Source organism: Tamandua tetradactyla, chromosome 1, assembly GCF_023851605.1.
Source record: "Tamandua tetradactyla isolate mTamTet1 chromosome 1, mTamTet1.pri, whole genome shotgun sequence".
Lineage (NCBI taxonomy): Eukaryota > Metazoa > Chordata > Mammalia > Pilosa > Myrmecophagidae > Tamandua > Tamandua tetradactyla.
The window spans coordinates 41701187-41722536 of record NC_135327.1 but is presented as its reverse complement, the minus strand read 5'-3'; the positions used below and the strand labels follow the sequence as shown (position 1 = coordinate 41722536).

At 37.5% G+C, this 21350-nt stretch overlaps 1 protein-coding gene across 2 annotated transcripts in view; it reads left to right on the top strand.

Moving 5' to 3' along the window:
• The first annotated feature begins 1089 nt into the window (after positions 1 to 1089).
• Positions 1090 to 21350, top strand: part of SCP2D1 (SCP2 sterol binding domain containing 1) — a 35968-nt gene continuing 15707 nt past the window's right edge. Inside the window, exons 1-2 of one of the 2 annotated variants that reach the window (XR_013157177.1) lie at positions 1090 to 1818; positions 5483 to 5602. The gene's annotated coding sequence lies outside the window, so the exon portion shown is untranslated. Of the gene's footprint in view, positions 2682 to 5482; positions 5603 to 21350 lie in introns of both variants that reach the window. The other variant, XM_077114839.1, reaches the window with a different exon arrangement.

Sequence of the window (21350 nt, the reverse complement as noted above, 5' to 3'; positions counted from 1 at the left end):
TTAGTTGCAGACATTAGTATATCTTACCCTTAAACACTGCAGTATGCATGTCATTAACTAGAGTTCAGTATTTGTTTAGGTCTCTTTTTTAACATAAATTTTATCTGGGGCAGATCTGGAGAGCATTTAGTGCTTCTAAAATTAAATGCTTCTGCTTTTAGGGTGGTGCTGTGGATTGGATCATGACCCCCATAATGGCATGTCCAAGTCCCACATAAATATTAAGTATACCCTGTTGTGATTTTTTAACAACAGTTTTATTTATACACCATACAAACCATCCAAATTGTACAATGAGTGGCTCTCAGTATAATTACAGAGCTGAGCTTTCATCACCACAATCAATTTGAGAACATTTTCATTGCTCCTTTGGTGAATTTTAACAAATGCACATACCCATCACCCCTAAAAGTTTCCTCAAGCTCCTTCCCAGCCAACCTGGCTCCCATGCTCTGCAGAAAACATGAGTCCGATTTTTTCCACAATAGATTAGTTCTTCTATTGTAGAACTTCATCTAATTGGAATTACATATTATGTAGTCTTTTACATCCCACTTCTTCTACTCAGCATAATATTTTTGAGGTCCATCCATGCTGATATCAGTGAAGGTCCTGATTTTTGAATGAATGCTTAAACAAGATCTTTGCAGGATACTCTTACCTAAAAATTTTGGGCTTCAGGGATGTATTTACAGATATAGTAACCACTTTAAATAATGTCATGGTTAGGGACAGGTGTCAACTTGGCCAAGTTGTGGTACCTGTTTATCTGATTGGGCAAGCGCTGGCCTGTCTGTTGCAATGAGGACATTTCATAAGATTAGGTCATGATCACGTCAGCTACATCCACAGCTGATTCCATTTGTAATTAGCCAAAGGGGAGTGTCTTCTGCAATTAGTGATGCTAAATGTAATCATGGGAAGCCTTTTAAGGAGGACTCAGAGGAGACAGGTTCCATTCCTGCTTTGGCTGGTGAGCCTCTCCTGTGGAGTTCATCCAGGCCATCCATCGGAGTCATCAGCTTCGCAGCCTGCCCTGTGGATTTTGGACTCTGCGTTCCTATGGTCATGTGAGACACTTTCATAAATTTTATATTTGCAAGTGTTCCCTGTTGATTCTGTTCTCTAGAGAACCCTAACTAATACAAATAACAAATCAAAAAATCTTTTGAAGCAGCATCTCTCCTACTTATCTATCAGAAATTTTGTCTTTCAGTTTTCAGCTGTCGTCTCCCTACCCCTGATATAGGTTGATAACGCTTTCAAAATTTATCAAGATTTGTCTCTCAGGTACATGTCTGGGTTTCCTGAGTTGGGTGAGATGTAGGAGCTGACCAAGTTCTTAGGAAGTCACCTGACTTCTCCTTAAGTGGTTGTGAACAGTTTATCCTTAGCAGACCTCTCAACAGCGTTATCTGAACTGGGTTACTGGGAATAATTGAGATATGTCGCAATTTGTTTTTTTTTTTTTTTTCCTGCTCTGATTGTCTAGGTGGTCAGGGGCTTTAAACAGTGGTGGGAAAAAATGAAAGAAAATAAGATAAAGGGGCATGCTCCTTCAGAAGAGCTAAGTACCTCTACTCAACCTGTTCAACCACATTATTGTTTAGACTTAGCTTGAGTTAACTAGGCTAAAACTACGCTCAGTGTGGTATGTGGCTTTGTACTAGCAGGCGACCTAAGCTGGAACTACGTTTCCCAGAATTCCCCTCCCTGTGGGCTTCCGGGATAGCAGCACCATGTGACCTTGCGCGTTTTGAAAGGCGGAAGTGAATCAGCGCTGCAGTCTTGCACAGGAAAGGTCTGCGGGGACATCAGGTAGTGTCGCCCCTCACGGGAATTGACCTTGGTCCGGTAGCTCACCTTGTCGGCCTGGGCCCGTGTGTGCAGCTCCGGGAGAGCAGCTGGGCCTGAAGCAACTGCCTCTCCCGCGGAATCCCCCTTTAGCCTCTTCCTCTCCTGGACCAGGCCGTCTGTGCTGCTGACCCCCAGCACCAGACAGTGAAGCAACACCTGTACATGACTGACCAGCTCCCACAGATGCATACAGTCAAATCCTTGTAACAAATACAAATTTCCTTGCTAATGGTCTGTGTTCTACTACTAATTCCATAGTGGAGAAACTAGGCGATTGGCATCTCTGACCAGAGGATGTGCAGCGTTCACTGTCGGTACCTCCTTTCTCCTCTCCGTCACTCCAGTTTGGTTCTGAGATCCATTCTTCCATACATCCACGAGGTTCAGGAAAGATGGCTGAACCCAGCCTCGAAGCTTGACTCTCTCGCTAAATCTGAGAAGAATCCTGGGAAGAGGCATGAAATTCAGTTCTAGCCAATAAGGGGGAAGGGCTCATTGAGATCACTGAGGGCTTCTGGGAAACCCTCTGGATAGAGAGAGAAGAATGGGAGAAAATGGCTATTTATTTCTTTTTGGTACCACTGTTTGTTGCTTAAAGGTATCGCTGTCATCTTTCAGCTCTGAGGGGAGCTGGCTTGAAGAGTACATGCTGATGACCCAGAGTAGGATGATGGGAGGAGGGTTCTTGAGTCCTTGAAGATTCACCGAAACACTGAAATACCCAAACTTGAAATGACCTACAGGTCACTGCCTGGGACTTTCCCAGTTTTAGCACTGAAGCCTCCACGTTCCAGGAAGGACCTCATTCATGGGAAAACTTGATGGTTGGTCAAGTTTTAGGATCTGTTTTATGTGAGATAATAATTCCCTTTACTATATAAGCTGTTTGAAATTGTGGCCTTTCCTGGTGTTTTAGCTGAACACATCCTGAATGTTAGATGCAGTAAAAGAATGTGATTTCATTTCTGATTAGGATTATAAAAGAGGTGTTCTAAAAAATGGTTTGTTAAATGTTAACATTGGAAAACTGCATTGCTTATTTTAGAAAATTTATCTTTATGTGTGTGAATTTTATTTTGTTCAAAATCAGTTTCATTAATTTATAGGCAAGCACGTCTTATACATTTTACCTAATAAAAAGAGGTACCCCTTGGGCTTGCATATGACATATTCAAAGATAAATATAACTGTTCTACTTGAGATATAGTGTGCCTTTGGGACTTTCTTTAGCTTTCTCCTAAAGCAGGAGTGCCCTCATGTGCCCCAAAGATATTTTTTGTGGGGGCCAGTGAGTGGGAATTTATCTCTGTTCTATATATTTAATAGCTCAAGTAAGTTAAGATTTTAAGACTATATTTGTAAATGAGTTTGGTGTGGTTCAGTGATTTTTCCAGAAAGAAAGGTTTCTAGGGCTTGGCACCATGCTTGGCACCATCCTCCTGTGGGTGTGGTAGACCGATTGCATTGTTGGTTCTTTACCCTTTTTTGAATCTATACTCTGCCACATAGCCTGGTAGTGTCTTCCCACTATGACTCCGGAATTGAAAAGCACTCACATAGTTGTGCTTGTTCCCTCATGTCTCTGCCTCCCCGGTGACAGTGACCTGGCTAACCTGTCGGAGGATGAGAGTCACTTGGCTCAGGCACTGGTGTCACAGCTGATAGCCAGACAACTGCGAGGCATATGAGTGGGCCCAGAGGACACCAGAAGGACCACCCAGCTGAGCCGAGCAATTGACTCGTGAATTAAATAAATACCTATTTAATAAATGGTTTAAACCTCTGAGTTTGGGAATGGATAATTATACAATATTATTTGGGCAATTGATAATGAAGATATCTTTTACTTATCCAGGACAATTTGAGATGGGCTGTAAGGAGTTATAGGCAGTCATGCCTTTTACAGTCTTACTCAGAAGTTACCCAGCAGTCACCTACTTGAGCACACATATGCCTTATTCAAAGATAAATGTAACTGCACTGCTTTTAGGTCTGTACATTCATGTGTTTTTAGGCTTTTAGCTTTGTCCAAAAATGGCCATGCCCTCACGTGGGCCAGACATCACTTGTGGGAGCAGGAATTGGTTCCATATGTATAATATTCTCAGGTGCATTATTGGGAGCTTTAGGAATGAACTTTATGTGTTTGGTATAATTCAGTGAATAAAGACTAAGCAGCAGTATGCACCAGATGGCCCATGTAACTTCCTTATTGTTGTTAGGGCATGTTGAGGTGTTTTCTAAGTATGCCTCTGGGAAATCATATGCGACTATTTAAATTTAAGTTAATTGGAATTAAACAAAATTAAAAATTCATTCCTCAGTCACGATAGCCATATGTTAAATTCTCAGTAACCCCATGTGGCAGTGGTTACTTGTTTGGACAGTACAGGTACAGACCATTTTGCAATATCTCAGAAAGTTTTGTTGGGCAGTGCATGTCTCATGTGCTATTTCCACTGTCACAGAACCTTTTCTCTCCAGCTTCTATTCCCAATGCCCCTCTCTCTGTATCCATCTGAGAAGAATAAGTTACTGTTTTCTAGGTTATTTTCTAAAACTCAAGCTACCCTGTTTTGACATCTACAGTGGTCAAAGTTCTGTTAGATTATAGGAGCGTCTTTAGAGTGTTTATTTATGTTAGCATACTGCTAAAAGGAGTGCCTATTCTGCCAGAGCAGCTGAGAGAACCCCAAGTGTATAGCCCTGCTTAAGTTGTAAAATCCCCAACAAAACCTGAGGAAAGGAAAAAGATGAAGCACAAAAAGGGAACTCTGGGCAAAATCAGGAAATGCCCATATCCCACTGGGCAAGATTTTGTACTCATTCCCCTGTTTGGCTTAAACTAGGATTTGCTAGGAGGAAGACTTTCTCTACTCTTAGTTTCCTCAAGGAGACATTTTCTGCCAAAGTAATCTTCCCCCCAAATTACTCTTGGCATTTCTCCATCCTTTTATTTGCTTGGATGAGGTGATTTTTTAACTTTATTTTATTGGAGAGGGTGTGGGTTTACAGAAAAATTGTGAAGAAAATATTGAGTTCCCTTTTACCACCCTATTATTAACAGCTTGCGTTGGTGTGGAACATTTGTTGTAATTGTTGAAAGCAATTGTTGTGCTATTAACTATAGTCCATGGTTTAACTTAGAGTTAACTGTGTTGTACAATTCCACAGATTTTTTTTTTAATTTTCATTCCAGTAACATATATATAACCTAAAATTTCTCCCTTTAATCACATTCACATGTATAATTCGGTGGTGTAAATTATATTCACAATGTTGTGCTATCATCACCACCATTCATTACCAAATTTGCAGTCGACCCAAATAGAAACTGTACAATTTAAACATTGAGTCCCAATTCCTTGCCCCCACCACAGCCCCTGGGTAACCTACATTCTAGATTCTGACTCTGTGAGTTTATTTATTCTAATTTTTTCATATCAGTGAAATCATGTAATATTTGCCTTTTTGTGTCTGGCTTATTTCACTCATCATGATGTCTTCAGGGTTCATCCATGTTGTTGCATGAATCAGAACTTCATTCTTTTTTACAGCTGAATCATATTCCTATGTCAGTATATACCACATTTTATTCATTTCTTTCTTTTCCTTTTTGGTCAAGAATATCCATTCATCAGTTGATGGACACTTGGGTTGCTTCCACCTTTTGGCAATTGGGGAAGATGCCACCATGAACATAGCTGTACAAGCATTTTTGAGTTCCTGCTTTCAGATCTTCTGGGTATGTACCTAAAAATGGGAATCCTGGGTCATATGGTAATTCCTGATTTTCCAAGGAACCGCCAAACTGGCTTCCACAGCGGCTGCACCATTTTACATTCCCACCACCAACGAATGAGTGTTTCTATTTTTTTTTTATTGACAAATCTTCACACATGTACAATCCATACATTGTGTACAATCAATGGTTCACAATATCATTACATAGTTGTGTATTCATCACCATGATAATTTTTTAGAACATTTGCGTCACTCCAGAAAAAGAAATAAAAAGAAAAAATTCATACATCCCATGCCCCTTACCCCTCACTCTCATTGACCACTAGTATTTCAGTCTACCCAATTTATTTTACCCCTTATCCCCCCCATTATTTATTTATTTTTTATGCATTTTTTTTACTCATTTGTCCATACCCTGGATAAAAGGAGCATCAGACACAAGGTTTTCATAATCACACTGTCACATTGTAAAAGTTATATCTTTATACAATTGTCTTTAAGAATCAGGGTTACTGAACACAGCTCAACAGTTTCAGGTACTTCCGTCCAGCCATGCCCAATATACCATAAACTAAAAAGGGATATCTATATAATGCATAAAAATAACCTCCAGGATAACCTCTGTTTGAAATCTCTTGGCCACTGAAACTTTGTCTCATTTCTTTCTTCTCCCTTTTGGTCAAGAAGGCTCTCTCAATCCCTTGATAAAGGTCCCAGCACATCCCAGGAGTTCTGTCCCACGTTGCTAGTAAGATTTACACCCCTGGGAGTCATGTCCCACATTGGGAGGGCGGGGCAGTGAGTTCACCTGTCAAGTTGGCTTAGAGAGAGAACCTGCATCTGAGCAAAAAAGAGATTTTCTAGGGATGACTCTTCAGCAAAATTTTAAGTAGGCTTAGCCTATCCTTTGCAAGAATAAGTTTCATAAGGGCAAACCCCAAGATCAAGGGCTCAGCCTATTGATTTGGTTGTCTCCACTGCTTGCGAGAATATCAGAAATTCTCCAAATGGGTAAGTTGAATATTTCCTCCTTTCTCCCCAGTGCCCCAAGGGGAACTTGTAAATACTTCTTTATACACTGCACAAATTACTCTGGGATATATTGGGGTATCACACTAACCTGGAAAAAAAACAATAAAATCTCATGCCTATTCAAGATTCCATGTACTTAACAGTGTTGAACTAAACTAACCTGAAAAGTTAAATTAGATAATGCACTACCCAAAATATAAATTTTGCACCAAATAAACATCTCTCCCTTTGATCTCACACAAAAGTAGAAGTTTAAAAATATGGACGATATCAAAAAAACAAAACAAAAACAAAAAAAATATGGACAATATCATCTTTTACCCTGTATTCTGCTCTACTTTAGTCCTATCCAGATCAGCTTCCTTCATATCTCTAGTTGAAGTCTGAACCCTTTTTCATCTTTTTAAACAGTTCCTGTATGGGTTACTGCTGACTTCCATAACTTCAGAGCTCTAACTCTGAGTCTCAAGTGTCATAGAAAACCCGAAGTTACTGGGAATGACCAGGTTATATATAAACAGCTCAGTATCTCAGAATTTAGATACAACAATTACAACTCCTGAATATATGTGACTGCTGTAAGAACTTACAATCTAGGACCCTTTACAATAGGCCCAAACCTGATAACCCATGCTCTCGACTTTAGTTCACCACATTTTTATATTGTAGTTTAGTCCATATGAGTGTGGCATGATTTATCTTTTTGTTTTTGATATTTCATTCAACATACAGTCCGAAGTTTCATTCACCTAGTTGCATGCCTCAGAACTTCATTCCTCCTTATGTCCACTCAGTAGTCCATTGTATTTATACACCATAGTTTCCCCTTCCATTCCTCAGTCATTGTACCGATAGGCCACCTCCATGCATTGTAACTCGGGAACGCTGCTGCCATAAACACCAGCGTACAAATGTCCAATCGTGTCCCCACACTCAGTTCCTCCAGGTATATACTGAGCAATGGGGTTTCAGGATCATATGGTAACTCTACCCCTAGCCTCCTATGGAATCACCACACTGCCCTCCAAGGGGCTGCACCTCTCAGTTTTCCTACCGACAATAAATAGGTACGTCTCTTTCTCTGCATTTTCTCTAGCGCTTATTTCTCTCTGTCCATTTTTTTTTTTAATTTAAGAAAACAAACAATACACTTAGAACCACCAAAAATGGATATCTTAGTTAGTTTAACCATAGGCATATTTAAATAAAGTATCCATTTAATCATTGTAAAGCCTGTGTTTGCGCAATAAGTTTCATGAACCAATTTAAAATTTAGGCAGCAAGGAAAAAAATCTACAAATTCAGATAGTAAAGTTCTTAAATTCTAAGTATTAAACACTAACTTAGATACCGTTTGATCTGCCATCAAACCTGTGAATATTCTCAAAATATCAAGTAGAAAGTTCTTACATATATTTACATTGCTATACTAATGACCTATATTACTAAATATTTTCCTTATTTCAGGACAATATGAAGATACAAATATGTTTACAATAAACATATGGAAATCTTAACCACCTAACATGGATATCTTATCCATAGGCATATTTTAAAAAAATCTGAGTAATCATCGTAAAGCCTATTTGTACAATATGCCTCATAAACCAATTTAAAATTAAAGCAAGAAAGGAAAAAAATCTATAGCTACAGATATCAGAATTTCTTGAATTCTAAATATTAAACACTATCTTAAATACTATTTGATTAACTATCAAAACTGTGTGTTCTCAAAATATCAAAAAGTTATTACAAATATCAACTTTGCTACAGTAGTGAGCTATGTTACTAAATATTTAAAAATTTTTGATTTCAGGAATTTATTTTACCTAATATTAACTGCCTATAGTTTTTTTAAACCATTTTTTTGGTTGTAAAATATAGCATACACACACACACACACACACACACACACAAAGAAAAGAGATAAAAAGCAATAATTTTCAAAGCACACTTCAGCAAGCAGCTACAGAACAGTTCCCATAGTTTGTCATGGGCTACCATGCCCTCATCTTAGATTTTTCCTTCTAGTTGCTCCAAAATACTGGCAGCTTTATCAGAGTCATAATAGCAGAACCATACAGTCCTTTAGTGTCTGACTTATTTTACTCAGTATTATGTCCTCAAGGATCATACACGTTGTCATATGTTTCAGGATATCATTTTGTCTAAATGCTACACAATATTCCATCGTATGTATATACCACATTTTGTTTATCCATTTGTCTGTTGATGGGCACCTGGATTGTTTCCATCTCTTGGCAATTGTGAATAGTGCTGCTGTGACCATCAGCGTGCAAGTGTCTGTTTGTGTCACTGTCCTCAACTCTTCTGGGTATATACCAAGTATTGGTATTGTAGGGTCATAGGGCAACTCAATATTTAGTTTTCTGATCAATTGCCAAACTAACTTCCATAGCAGCTGAACCATTTTACATTCCCACCAACAGTAAATAAATGTTTCAATTTCTCTGCATCCTCTCTAACATTTATAGTTCCCTGTTTGTTTAATAGCAGCTATTCTTATAGGTGTGAAGTTTTATCTCATTGTCTTAATTTGCATTTCCCTTATGACCTATGAAGATGAGCAGCTCTTCATGTGCTTTTGAGCCATCTGTATTTGCTCTTCATAAAAGTGCCTATTCATTTCCTCTGTCCATTTTATAATTGGGTTGTTTGTTCTTTTGTTGCTGAGTTGTATAATTTCTTTATGTACACAAGATATCAAACCTTTATCCTGTATGTGGTTTCCAAATATTTTCTCCCATTGAGTTGGCTGCCACTTCATCCTTTTTAACAAAGTCCTTTGAGGCACAGAAGCTCTTAATCTTAAGGAGTTCCCATTTGTCTATTTTTTCTTTCACAATTTGTGCTTTCAGTGTAAAGTTTAAGAAGCTACCTCTTATTACTAGAGCTTGAAGATGTTTCCCCACATTTAAAAAAAAATTTTTTATTGATACAACAATGTACAAGCACATGCATTCTTAACATACAAATATTCCATACATGGTATACAATTAATGGCTCACAATATTATCACATATTTGTATATTCATCACCATGATTTTTTTTTCAATAAGGAAGACACCATGGAAGGTTTAGTTTATAAATTCAGATATGGAAAAAATGTTTAAAATATGATATAAAAACACAAAAAACATAAGGTATTAGTAAATCAGTAAATTTAAATACAAAATGTATGCATGGTAGAAACCATTATAAGTAAAATAGAAAGATAGATACAAACTGTGTGGTTAATTGTTACAAATCATATCACAGATATATGTAAAAATTTAATTTCCCCAATGCATAGCTAACCCCTTCAATTTCATGGCAAATGAACCAATATTCCAGTTAAAAATCACTTATGATTATTTTTTAGAAAATTTGCATCACTCCAGAAAAAGAAATAAAAAGAAAAAAGAAGAAACTCATACATACCATGCCCCTTGCCCCTCCCTCTCATTGACCACTAGTATTTCCATGAATCCTATATACATATATATATATATATTAATTTTAACTTTTGTTCCCCTTATTATTTATTTATTTTAATTCTTATGTTTTACTCATCTGTCCATACCATAGATAAAATCCCCACATTTTTTTAAAAGAAATTTTATGGTACTGGCTCTTACATCTAGGTCTTTGATCCATTTTGAATTAATTTTTGTATAGGGTGTAAGGTAGGGGTCTTCTTTCATTCTTTTGAGAATGCACACAGTTTTGATAGTGAATCTAATGGTATTTAAGATTGTGTTTAATATTAGTATTTAATATTTAATTAGTATTTAATATTCAGTTCTCCCATGCAAAGACTATTCTATCCCAATTCACCAGATTTGGGGGCCTTATCGAAGATCAAGTACCCATAAATTTGGTGGTCACTGTCTGCACTCTCAATTCTATTCCACTGGTCAGTCTTTCTGTCTTTGTGCCAGTGCCATGCTGTTTTAATCACTGTGGCTTTACAGTAAGCTTTAAACTCAGGAAGTGATGGACCTCCCAGTTTGCTTTTCATTTTTAGGATATCTTTAGCTGTTTGAAGTCTCTTTCCTTTACATATAAATTTTTAAAAATTTATTAATTAAAAAAATAAGAAACAAAATAAAACATACTCAGTAATTCACAATATCATCACTTAGTTGCATATTCATCATTTCTTAGAACATTTGCATTAATTCAGAAAAAGAAACAAAAAGACAAAAATAGAAAAGAAATGAAACGAACACAGGAAAGAAAAAAATAGATTATACCTATCATACCCCTTACCCCTTGCCTTCACTGATCACTAGCATTTCAAACTAAATTTATTTTAACATTTGTTCCCCCTATTATTTATTTTTATTCCATATGTTCTACTCGTCTGTTGACAAGGTAGATAAAAGGAGCATCAGACACAAGGTTTTCACAATCACACAGTCACATTGTGACAGCTGTATCATTATTCAATCATCCTCACGAAACATGGCTACTGGAACACAGCTCTACATTTTCAGGCAGTTCCCTCCATCCTCTCCACTACCTCTTGAACAACAAGGTGATATCTACTTAATGCGTAAGAATAACCTCCAGGATAACCTCTCGACTCTGTTTGGAATCTCTTAGCCGTTGACACTTTGTCTCATTTCCCTCTTCCCTCTTTTGGTCAAGAAGATTTTCTCAATCCCTTGATGCTAAGTCTCCGCTCATTCTAGGGTTTTTCTGAATCCCTTGATGCTGAGTCTCCGCTCATTCCAAGATCTCTGTCCCACGTTGCCAGGAAGGTAGACACCCCTGGGAGTCATGTCCCAGGTAGAGAGGGGTAGGGTGGTGAGACTGCTCTTGTGTTGGCTGGACAGAGGGGCCACATCTGAGCAACAAAAAAGACGCTCTCTTGGGGGTGACTCTTAGGCCTAAATTTTAAGTAGACTTGAACTATCCTTTGCGGGGTTAAGTTTCATATGAACAAACCCCAAGACTGGGGGCTCTGCCTATAGCTTTGGTTGTCCACACTGTTTGTGAGAATATCAAGAATTCAACTTGGGGAAGTTGGATTTCTCCCCGTTCTCACCACTTCCCGAAAGGGGCTTTGCAGATACTTTTCCACTCACTGATCGAATCACTCTGGAATTTACCGGGGCATCACTCCGGACAAACCAACAAAATCTCATGTCCTACCTGAGATCCCAAGTACTTATGGCATTCAATAAAACTATCTACATAAGTTATATTGGGAAATGCACTAGTCAAAATATTAATTTTCTACCAAATATTTTTTGCTTTAGTATCACACAGAAGGTGACATTTTAAAATATTAATTACTATCTATTTTCAGTACCCTGCAATAATGACATTCCTTTGTTCTTCCTCATGCAAAAACATTTTAAAAATTGTACCTTGTACATTTCGCCATTATTATACACTCTAGGCATTCCTAGATTATACCATCTCAATCTTTAACATCTATCTTTCTTTCTGATTTCATTTATGTCTCCAGCCCTCCTCCCTCTATCATTCTCACATGCAGCTTCATTCAGTGTTTTTTTTTTTAACTTTTTTTATTAATTAAAAAAAATTAACAAAACATTTAGATATCATTCCATTCTACATATACAGTCAGTAATTCTTAATATCATCACATAGTTGCATATTCATCATTTCTTAGTACATTTGCATCGATTTAGCAAAAGAAATAAAAAGACAACAGAAAAAGAAATAAAATGATAATAGAGAAAAAAAACTATACATACCATACCCCTTACCCCTTGCTTTCATTTACCACTATTTCAAACTGAATTTATTTTAACCTTTGTTCCCCCTATTATTTATTTTTATTCCATATGTTCTACTCTTCTGTTGATATAGTAGCTAAAAGGAGCATCAGTCATAAGGTTTTCACATTCACAGAGTCTCATTGTGAAAGCTATATCATTGTTCAATCATCATCAAGAAACTGGAACACAGCACTACATTTTCAGGCAATTCCCTCCAGCCTCTCCACTACCTCTTGAACAACAAGGTGATATCTACTTAATGCGTAAGAATAACCTCCAGGATAACCTCTCGACTCTGTTTGGAATCTCTCAGCCATTGACACTTTGTCTCATTTTACTCTTCCCCTTTTTGGTTGAGAAGGTTCTCTCAATCCCTTGATGTTAATTCTCAGCTCATTCTAGGGTTTTTCTCAGTCCTTTGATGCTGAGTCTCAGCTCATTTCAGGATCTTTGTCCCATGTTGCCAGGAAGGTCCACACCCCTAGGAGTCATGTCCCACGCAGAGAGGGGGAGGGTGGTGAGACTGCTCATCATATTGGCTGGAGAGAGAGGCCACATCTGAGCAACAAAAGAGGCTCTCTTGGGGGTGACTCTTAGGCCTAAATTTTAAGTAGACTTGACCTATCCTTTGTGGGGTTAAGTTTCATGTGAACAAACCCCAAGACTGGGGGCTCAGCCTATAGCTTTGGTTGTCCACACTGCTTGTGAGAATATCAAGAATTCAACTTGGGGAAGTTGAATTTCTCCCCACTCTCACCAGGCCCCGAAGGGGGCTTGCAAATACTTTTCCAGTCACTGATCAAATCATTCTGGGATTCATCGGGGGATCACTCTGGACAAACCAACAAAATCTCATGTGCTACCTGAGATTCCAAGTACTTATGACATTCAATCAAACTATCTACATGAGTTTTATTAGGAAATACTCTAGTCAAAATCTAAATTTTGTAACAAATAAACATTTTTTGCTTTAGTCTCACACATAAGGTGACATTTTAAAGTATTAGTTATCATCTATTTTCAGCAACCTGCAATAATGACATTCCTTTGGTCTTCCTCATGTCAAAACATTCTTAAATTTGTTCATTGTACATTTCACTATTATTATGCACTCCAGGCATTCCTAGATTATACCATCTCGATCTTTAACGTCTTATCTTTCTTTCTGATTTCATTTATGTCCCCAGCCCTCCTCCCTCTATCATTCTCACATGCAGCTTCATTCCTGTCCATTTCTGAGTTTTTGTATCCAGTACTGTTGCACAGTCTGTATCCCTTCAGCTCCAATTACCCAATATCTTACCCTATTTCTATCTCCTGATGGTCTCTGGTATGAACAAAATAGTCCAAGTTTATTCACTAATATCAGTTCATATCAATGAAACCATACAGTATTTGTCCTTTAGTTTTTGGCTAGTCTCACTCAGCATAATGTTCTCTAGGTCCATCCATGTTATTACATGCTTCATAACTTTATTCTGTCTTAAAGCTGCATAATATTCCACCGTATGTATATACCATAGTTTGTTTAGCCACTCGTCTGTTGATGGACATTTTGACTGTTTCCATCTCTTTGCAGTTGTAAATAATGCTGCTATAAGCATTGGTGTGCAAATGTCCGTTTGTTTCTTTGCCCTTATGTCCTCTTAGTAGATACCTAGCAATGTTATTGCTGGGTCATATGGCAATTCTATATTCAGCTTTTTGAGGAACCGCCAAACTGCCTTCCACAGTGGTTGAACCATTTGACATTCCCACCAACAGTGAATAAGTGTGCCTCTTTCTCCACGTCCTCTCCAGCACTTGTCATTTTCTGTTTTGTTAATAATGGCCATTCTGGTTGGTGTGAGATGATATCTCATTGTGGTTTTGATTTGCATTTCTCTAATGGCCAGGAACGTTGAGCATCTCTTCATGTGCCTTTTGGCCATTTGTATTTCCTCTTCTGAGAAGTGTCTGTTCAAGTCTTTTGCCCATTTTGTAATTGGATTGGCTGTCTTTTTGTTGTTGAGTTGAACAATCTCTTTATAAATTCTGGATACTAGACCTTTATCTGATATGTTATTTCCAAATATTGTCTCCCATTGTGTAGGCTGTCTTTTTACTTTCTTGATGGAGTTCTTTGATGCACCAAAGTGTTTAATTTTGAGGTGTTCCCATTTCTTTCTTTCTTTCTTCAGTGCTCTTGCTTTAGGTGTAAGGTCTATAAAACCGCCTCCAATTATAAGATTTATAAGATATTTCCCTACATTTTCCTCTAACTGTTTTATGGTCTTAGACCTAATGTTTAGATTTTTGATCCATTTTGAGTTAATTTTTGTATAGGGTGTGAGATACGGGTCCTCTTTCATTCTTTTGCATATGGATATCCAGTTCTCTAGGCACCATTTATTGAAGAGACTGTTCTGTCCCAGGTGAATTGGCTTGACTGCCTTATCAAAGATCAAATGTCCATAGATGAGAGGGTCTATATCTGAACACTCTATTCGATTCCATTGGTCGATATATCTATCTTTATGCCAGTACCATGCTGTTTTGACCACTGTGGCTTCATAATATGCCTTAAAGTCAGGCAGCATGAGACCTCCAGCTTTGTTTTTTTTCCTCAAGATACTTGTAGGAATTCGGGACACCCTGCCCTTCCAGATAAATTTGCTTATTGGTTTTTCTATTTCTGAAAAGTAAGTTGTTGGAATTTTGATTGGTATTGCGTTGAATCTGTAAATCAATTTAGGTAGAATTGACATCTTAACTATATTTAGTCTTCTAATCCATGAACACGGTATGCCCTTCCGTCTATTTAGGTCTTCTGTGATTTCTTTTAACAGTTTCTTGTAGTTTTCTTTGTATAGGTCTTTTGTCTCTTTAGTTAAATTTATTCCTAAGTATTTTATTCTTTTAGTTGCAATTGTAAATGGAATTCATTTCTTGATTTCCCCCTCAGATTGTTCATTACTAGTGTATAGAAACACTGCAGATTTTTGAGTGTTGATCTTGTAACCTCCACTTTGCTGTACTCGTTTATTAGCTCTAGCACTTTTACTGTGGATTTTTCAGGGTTTTCGACATATAGTATCATATCATCTGCAAACAGTGAGAGTTTTACTTCTTCCTTTCCAATTTTGATGCCTTGTATTTCTTTTTCTTGTCTAATTGCTCTGGCTAGAACTTCCAACACAATGTTGAATAACAGTGGTGATAGTGGACATCCTTGTCTTGTTCCTGATCTTAGGGGGAAAGTTTTCAGTTTTTCCCCATTGAGGACGATATTAGCTGTGGGTTTTTCATATATTCCCTTTATGATTTTAAGGAAATTCCCTTGTGTTCCTATCCTTTGAAGTGTTTTCAACAGGAAGGGATGTTGAATTTTGTCAAATGCCGTCTCTGCATCAATTGAGATGATCATGTGATTTTTCTGCTTTGATTTGTTGATATGGTGTATTACATTAATTGATTTTCTTATGTTGATCCATCCTTGCATACCTGGGATGAATCCTATTTGGTCATGATGTATAATTCTTTTAATGTGTTGCTGGATTCGATTTGCTAGAATTTTGTTGAGGATTTTTGTATCTGTATTCATTAGAGAGATTGGTCTGTAGTTTTCTTTTTTTGTAATATCTTTGCTGGTTTTGGTATGAGCGTGCTGTTGGCTTCATAGAATGAATTAGGTAGCTTTCCCTCCACTTCAGCTTTTTTGAAGAGTTTGAGCAGGATTGGTACTAATTCTTTCTGGAATGTTTGGTAGAATTCACATGTGAAGCCGTCTGGTCCTGGACTTTTCTTTTTGGGAAACTTTTTAATGACTGATTCAATTTCTTTACTTGTGATTAGTTTGTTGAGGTCATCTATTTCTTCTTGAGTGAAAGTTGGTTGTTCATGCCTTTATAGGAAGTTGTCCATTTCATCTACATTGTTGTATTTAATTGCATAACGTTGTTCATAGTATCCTGTTATTACCTCCTTTATTTCTGTGGAATCAGTGGTTATGTCTCCTCTTCCATTTCTGATCTTATTTATTTGCATCCTCTCTCTTCTTCTTTTTTTGTCAGTCTTCCTAAGGGCCCATCAATCATCTTGATTTTCTCATAGAACCAACTTCTGGTTTTATTGATTTTCTCAATTGTTTTCATGTTCTCAATTTCATTTATTTCTGCTCTAATCTTTGTTATTTCTTTCCTTTTACTTGCTTTGGGCTTAGTTTGCTGTTCTTTCTCCAGTTCTTCCAAGTAGAAAATTAATTCCTGTATTTTTGCCCTTTCTTCTTTTTTGATATAGGCATTTAGGGCAGTAAATATCCCTCTTATCACTGCTTTTGCTGCATCCCATAAGTTTTGATATGTTGTGTTTTCATTTTCATTTGCCTTGAGATATTTACTGATTTCTCTTGTAATTTCTTCCTTGACCCACTGGTTGTTTAAGAGTGTTTTGTTGAGCCTCCACATATTTGTGTATTTTCTGGAGCTTTGCCTGTTATTGATTTCCAACTTCATTCCCTTGTGATATGAGAAAGTATTTTTCATGATTTCAATCTTTTTAAATTTGTTGAAACTTGCTTTCTGACCAAGCATATGGTCTATCTTTGAGAATGATCCATGAGCACTTGAGAAAAACGTGTATCCTGCTGTTGTGGGGTGTAATGCCCTATAAATGTCTGTTAAGTCTAGCTCATTTATTGTAGTATTCAAATTCTCTGTTTCTTTATTGATCCTCTGTCTAGATGTTCTGTCTGTTAATGAGAGTGGGGAATTGAAGTCTCCAACTATTATGGTAGATGTGTCTATTTCCCTTTTTAGTGTTTGCAGTGTTTGCCTCATGTATTTTGGGGCATCCTGGTTCGGTGCATAAATATTTATGATTGTTATGTCTTCATGTTGAATTGTTCCTTTTATTAGTACATAGTATCCTTCTTTGTCTCTTTTAACTGTTTTGCATTTGAAGTCTAATTTGTTGGATGTTAGTATAGCTACTCCTGCTCTTTTCTGGTTGTTGTTTGCATGAAATATCTTTTCCCAACCTTTCACTTTCAACCTATGTTTATCTTTGGGTCTAAGATGTGTTTCCTGTAGACAGCATATAGAAAGATCCTGTTTTTTAATCCATTCTACCAGTCTATGTCTTTTGATTGGGGCACTCAATCCATTAACATTTAGTGTTATTACTGTTTGGGTAATACTTTCCTCTACCATTTTGCCTTTTGTATTGTGTATGTCATATCTAATTTTCTTTCTTTCTACACTTTTCTCCACACCTCTCTCTACTGTCTTTTTGTATCTGTCTCTAGTGCTCCCTTTAGTATTTCTTGCAGGGCTGGTCTCTTGGTCATAAATTCTCTCAGTGATTTTTTTGTCTGAAAATGTTTTAATTTCTCCCTCATTTTTGAAGGACAATTTTGCTGGGTATAGAATTCTTGGTTGGCAGTTTTTCTCTTTTAGTAATTTAAATATATCATCCCACCGTCTTCTCGCCTCCATGGTTTCTGCTGAGATATCTATACATAGTCTTATTGGGTTTCCCTTGTAAGTGATGGCTTGCTTTTCTCTTGCTGCTTTCAAGATCCTCTCTTTCTCTTTGACCTCTGAAATTCTGACTTGTAAGTGTCTTGGAGAATGTCTATTTGGATCTATTCTCTTTGGAGTACGCTGCACTTCTTGGATGTGTAATTTTAGGTCTTTCATAAGAGTTGGGAAATTTTCAGTGATAATATCTTCCATTAGTTTTTCTCCTCCTTTTCCCTTCTCTTCTCCTTCCGGGACCCCCATGACACGTATATTTGTGTGCTTCATATTATCATTCAATTCCCTGAGTCCCTGCACATATTTTTCCATTTTTTTCCCTATAGTTTCTGTATCTTGTTGGATTTCAGATGTTCCATCTTCCAGTTCACTAATCCTAACCTCTGTCTCTTGAAATCTACCATTGTAGGTTTCCATTGTTTTTTTCATCTCTTCTACTGTATCTTTCATCCCCATAAGTTCCGTGATTTGTTTTTTCAGACTTTCCATTTCTTCTTTTTGTTCATTCCTTGCCTTTTTCATATCCTCCCTCAATTCATTGATTTGATTTTTGATGAGTTTTTCCATGCCTGTTCGTATATTCTGAATTTGTTGTTTCAGCTCTTCTGTCTCATTTGAACTATTGGTTTGTTCCTTTGACTAGGCCATATCTTCAATTTTCCTGGTGTGATTTGTTATTTTTTGCTGGTGTCTAGACATTTAATTACCTTCATGAGTTTATTCTGGTGATTGCTTTCACTTCTCTTACCTAGGTTTTTCTTGCTAGATGAATTTGTTGTCTATCTGTTCTTTGACCTTCAGTTCAGCTTTTTATGAACCTCTAGCTTAGGTTTTGTTTAACAGAGGAGAATTTTTCAGTTCTTGTTTTCTTGTTTCTTGCCCTGCTTGTATGGTGCCTTTTCCCTCTCCACCCTTAGGAGGGTCTACGTAGGTATTATAGACTCCAGCCGGGTTTTCCTGGACTAAACTGGCCTCCTATCAGGGGCAAGGAGTCACCAGCTTCAGTTTTCCCTGATGGTGACATCCAGCAGGTTAAAAGACTCCTGTAAAGTCTCTGGGCTCTGTTCTTCTTATGCTACGCAGTATGTGGCGCGTCTGCCTGTGGGTTGCACCAGCAAAAGATGTTGCAGCACTTTTAACTTTGGAAGACTCTCCCTGGTTGGGGTGTGGTGGAGACGGAGGAGAGGTTGTAGGCTGGTTTTAATGGCTTCAAATTGCCAAGCCCTGGGGTCTGAATTCCTTGAGGGAGGGATTCCACCTGAATTGGGCTTTACCCCTCTCCTGGGGAAGGCACAGGTGGGAGACAGCCCTGAAAGCAGCCCGTTTCTGCCTATGCCTGGGGCAGTTGCAGCCTGAGAAGTCCCACTGCTGAATCCAGAGGCTGCCAAGTCTCCTTAGAGCACAGCCACTAAAGCCTCCATTTCCTCCCCTTTCCTCTTTTTCCATGAGCCCAATGAGCGACCTCTGCCTTGACCGGGTTTAGAGTCTCTTTCCTTTCCCTCTGGGAAGCTGCCTGTGGAGGAGTGGCACCAGACGCTGGCCACCGCATCTTGGAGAACTCATGGTTTTGGGGGGGCTTGCAGCGGTCCAGCTGGTCCCTACTGGGGTACGCTGTGTGTCTGGTCACTGACGTGGCTCCAGGAGCTGTTCAGTACTATTTCTGGTTATTTAGTAGTTGTTCTGGAGGACAAGGTAAAACGCGCACATTGCTAAGCCGCCATCTTGGCCCCTACGTATAAATTTGATAACCAGTTTTCCCAAGTCTTCAAAGTAGATTGTTGGGATTTTTATTGGTATTACATTGAATCTGTAGATCGGTTTGGGTAGAATTGACATCTTGACGATATTCAACCTTCGTTTCCCTATGCATGGAATATCTTTCAATCTATTTAGGTCATTAAAATTTTTTAGCAGTGTATTTTTTATTTTTTTGTAATTTTCTGCATATAAGTCCTTGACCTCCCTGGTTAGGCTTATTCCTAGATACCGAATTCTTCTGGTCACTATTCTGAATGGAATTTTTTCCTTAGTTGTCACCTCAGATATGTCATTGCTTGTGTATAGAAAAATTATTGATTTTTGTGCATTAATCTTGTATCCTGCCACTTTGCTCGATTTATTTATTAGCTCAAATAGTTTTGCTGTAGATTTTTTAAGGGTTTTCTAAGTATAGGATCATGTCATCTTCAAATAATGAAAGTTTTACTTCTTCCTTTCCTATTTTATTTCTTCTGTTTAATCACTCCAACTAGAACTTCTAACACAATGTTGAATAATAGTGGTGACAGTGGGAATCCTTGTCTCACTCCCAGTCACGAGGGGAATGCTTTCAATTTCTCACCATTAAGTATGATGCTGGCTATGGATTTTTCATATATGCCCTTTATGATATTGAGAAAGTTTCCTTTGATGCCTGACCTTTGAAATGTTTTTATCAGGAAAGGAAGCTGGATTTTGTCAAATGCTTTTTCAGCATCAACCGAAATGATCATGTGATTTCTCCCTTTCAGTTTGTTAATTTGCTGTATTATGTTGATGATTTTCTTATGTTGAACCACCTTTGCATTCCTGGTATGACTCCTACTTGACCAGGATGTATAATTCTTTTAATGTGGCTTTGCATATGATTTGCTAGTATTTTGTTAAGAATTTTGACATCTCTGTTCATTAGGGAGATTGTTCTGTAGTTTTCTTTTCCTGTGTCATCCTTATCTGATTTTGGTATTAGAGTGATGTTAGCTTCATAAAAGGAGTTAGGTAGCATTTCTTTTTCTTCAATTTTTTAGAAGAGTTTGAGCAGGATTGGCATTAGTTCTTTTTTAAATGTTTGATAAAATTCTCCTGCAAAGGCATCAGGTCCTGGGCTTTTTTTGTGTGGGCAGATTTTTGATGACTGATTGAATCTCTTTACTTGTAATTAGTTTGTTGAAATCTTCTATTGCTTCTTGAGTCAGTATAGGTAATTCGTTTCTAGGAATTTGTCCATTTCTTCTAAGTTGTCTAGTTTGTTGGCATATACTTGTTAATAATGCTCTCTTATTATTTAAATTTCTCCATGATCAGTGGTAACAACCCCCCTCTCATTTCTGATTTTGTTTGTTTGTGTCCTCTCTCTTTTCTTTGTTAGACTAGCTAGGGGACCATTAATTGTATTAATTTTCTCAAAGAACCAACTTTTAGATTTGTTGATTCTATCGTTTTATTGTTCTCCAGTTTGTTTACTTCTGCTTTAGTCTTTATTATTTCTCTTCTTTTATTTGCTTTGGGGTTAGTTTTCTGTTCTTTCTCTAAATTCTCCAGGTGAGCAGTTAAATCCTCAAGTTTTGCTCATTCTTCTTTTTTAATATAAGCATTTAGGGCAATACATTTCCCTCTCAGCACTGCCTTTGCCTTATCCCATAAGTTTTGATGTGTTGTATTCTCATTATCATTCATCTCCAGATAT